The sequence below is a fragment of the Oryx dammah genome, unplaced genomic scaffold (assembly GCF_014754425.2).
Source record: "Oryx dammah isolate SB20612 unplaced genomic scaffold, SCBI_Odam_1.1 HiC_scaffold_11, whole genome shotgun sequence".
NCBI lineage: Eukaryota > Metazoa > Chordata > Mammalia > Artiodactyla > Bovidae > Oryx > Oryx dammah.
Window position 1 is genome coordinate 35,214,700 of NW_024070195.1, and position 3,522 is coordinate 35,218,221.

Here is a 3,522-nt window from a genome sequence, read left to right on the forward strand (position 1 = left end):
GACGTGGATGACGTCACATTCTTAAAGAGTTTTTTTCTGGCATGGCTGGGGTGGGAGTCCAGGAGGCCTCACAGAGGTAGGGTCTTCACTCTAGGGTGATTGTGGTATTTGTGACAAGTAACAACCATTTCTTTTTCTCTTCTAAGAAGCCCTGGCCGGGAACTGAAAGTTGCCAGGGACGGCTGCTCTGTCAAAGTAAAGTGACAAGGCAGCTGGAGTCCTTGATGCCCAAAGGGGATCTGTAAGAAAAACTACCCGGACCCTCTGAGGCTGTAGTCAGTGGGAGTGGAATTGAGGGGTGGGGTGCTGTACCATATTCACCTTCTCTGGACTCTCTCACTGAGTCCCCTTTCCGCCCCCAGGTGGATCTGATTGGGTACTGCCCTCCTTTCCCACCTTGGCCCCAAGGGGGACCCTGGATCTTCCTTCAGCGCCATCCACATGGCAGGGTCAAGACTAGAACCTTTAAACAGCACTTTACTAAAAACCCAGAAAAAGCAAAAGAAAAAACAAAGGGGGAAAAACAGTAATACAGAACTAAATAGTCAGACTTACAAAGTGACTTTCCCAGAGAAGTCCTCCCTAGGAATGAGCGCTTTGGGGCATTTCTGACCAACTGCAGGGATGGGGCCCTCACAGAGCCACCACATCGCAACTCCTGCCTGGGCCCCTCTGCCCAGGGCTGCACGCTTCCCCTGCCTGAGGCTGTGGTTGCGGAAGCTCCCTTTCCGTATAGGGAGGCTGCCTCTTTCCTCTTCCTCCTCTCACCAGCCTCCCTGCCTCAAAATTCCCCTTTCTGTCTCAAACCGCTGAATGGTTAATCTCCAGAAAATCCAGTGTCTCTAATGAGGCACTTAGGGCCCTGCAGAAGAGAGGGAGCTGGGTTTATCTAAGCCTTAGAGACAAGTCTTCTTGTTTCTGATCACTGTTTGTGCCCCAGCTCCCTGTCCAGTGGAGTGAGCAGACCTGTCCTCCACACCAAGGAAACAGGCCAGGGCGGGGGGCGGGGCCCACCCATCTCCCTCCCCTCCTGCTATTCAACCACTGCCCAGGGCCTCAATTCCAGAAGTGCCCTCTTCCCTGAGTGGGAATTAAACCAACCAGCTTCCAGAACCCCCTGACCTTGGGTGTCCCTCTCTGTGCAGGAAATGGGCAAAGAGAATTGGCCACAGAAGATGTAAGAGGCCCTTCACCTGAGGCCCAGTAGTATCCCAGGGTGCGGCTGGCTCCGAACACTTCTCTCCTTTACACCCTTTTGATCTCTGGACCAGAGGGCTCACCCATGGCAGCCTGGGTTTCATGCATTTTTCCCGCACTGCAGTAGGGAGCACTGTCCTTTCTCTGCTGCTTACCCAGGCAGACAGCTCAACTCTGCTTTCTCTGTGTCCTCCCACATGACCCTTGCTCCTCCTTTTGGCCTCCACAGTCAGGAGCAGTGGACCCTTCAAACAGGATCACCAAGATTGGGGGTCAGATATGGCCGTGCCAGGACCAGGCCTAGGGCCCCTGGCTGTGCTAGTGACTCATGAGTGTGCTCAGGCTCCTCCTTACTCGTGAACTCTGTCATGGGGGAGTCAGGAGCCTGGCTTGAGTCGAGGCTGGGTTCTGGGGCTGACTTGGCTGTCATCTCCGCTCTCTTGAGCGTTTGGTCACCCCAAATAGGCCTTGGATTTGCCCTTGGAAAACACAGAGCTAATTGTGAGAAGTAGCTAATGAGATGATGAAAATAGCACCGCTTTGGAAAGCAGATCCTCCTGGGCAGGCTTTTGCCCCAACCGCTCCCCAGGGAACAAAACCACTGGCTGTCATAACTCTTCAGCCCCAGAGACCGACCTCAGGCTTGCTGCTGCTCCTTTACTGAACACTCACTGTCAGGGGTGGCCAGGTCTTGGTCAGACCCAGAGCTTCCCCCAGAGTAAGCTGTAATCACTCTAGTCTGCATATTTGTGGGGCATTGGGTGGGGGTCCAGGGCACATCCCAGGAATTGGCTCCCAGCCCAGTGTGGCCGCCAACCTTCCCTGTTCCCTCCCCAGGTCACTGCCTGTGACCCACGAGGCTGTGGCAGGAATTTTCCTCTGGTGTGGCGGTGGGCTGTGAGTGGACAGCTTTCCCGGTAGGAGGGGAGCATTGGCGAGGGAGTGATGCCGAGGAGGGTGACCGCCGCTCCTATGTCTGAGCCTACCCTGGTAGCGTCAGGGTGTGGTGTGCGGGCCGAATCCGTTTCCATTGCCATCATCATCCAACCATCTCCACCAACATGGTGAATGTTTGCTGACTGCTCAATTCTCTTCTTTAGAATCGGGCCCTACCCACCTCCCGGGCTGCCCTCAGGAAAGGACAGGAGCCAGCATCCTGTCCAGGAGTGACATTTCAGGTCAGACCAGGAGGGGCCCTCCCCAAGCCCACCCCTGGGTAATAATAGCACTTGACAACAGTATAAACATGGGCAGCTTATAGACCGTTTATCTCTTTCAGCTCACTGGGCCGGATTGTTATCACTGCAGTGCAGAGGAGGAAACAGGTCAAGAGGTGAAGTGACTTGCCTGGGGCCATGGAGTTAATTAGTGGCTTGAGCTGGGGCTGCCTGCCAGTCGTGTGCCTTTCCCAGGCCCTTCTCCCAGCCTGGCCTGCAGGTGCTGAGTTTCCTCAGGTGGGCTGCGGGGTGAACATGTTGGGTGCTGCCCCAGACAGAAGTGGGCCAGGTGTTTGTGGGGGCCACATTCCAGTGTTCTCACTCAGGAATCCTTTTGAATTCCAAGCCAGGGCCTTGCCTGGCTGACAGCAAGGTGGACCTGCTTTCCCCTCAGGTTGGCCTGACACCCACCCACACATCCTGCCTCTCTATTCTTTTATATATTTAAATTAAAAAAAAACTTTTTTAAAATTTATTTTTCTGGTTATACCTCAAGACATGTGGAACTTCCCAAACAGAGATCAAACCTAAGCTCCCTCCAGTGGCAATGCAGTCTTAACCACTGGACCACCAGGGAGGCCCTAATGCCACTCAATTCTTTCATTGCCTTAGAATGGCTCCCATTCTGTAGATGGGTGTGCAGAAGGGGCTTGAACTCTCCCACCCCCACCACCTTCTTTCCAGGCATCTCAAGCCCACAAGAAGCTTGTCAGGTCAGGCCAGGACCCCCCTGGGCTCTGGGGGGTTCTCTGACCAACACCTTAAAGAGGAGTCATACTCCCAGGTGGAGGAAGGTTTATAGTGAAGGGTCCCCAAGACTCCAAGAAGGCCATGGGCGGCTGAAGCCGGGTTGAGAGGGCCTGGGCTCCATGTCTACAGAATCCACAGTTAAGATGGAATCTTGCAGGTCGGCTAGGCTGGGACCCATCCGGCAGTCCCTTCGACAGGATTCCTCGGGATGCTTATCAGGTTTCCGTTGACACACTCCCTGGATGGGGAGCTCACTGCTTCACAAGTGCTCTCTCCAGGGAGGTCTTACGATGTCCCTAAACTGTCCATTGGTGGGCCCTAATTCTGCTCACAGACCCACACACAGTTAAGGCTAGTC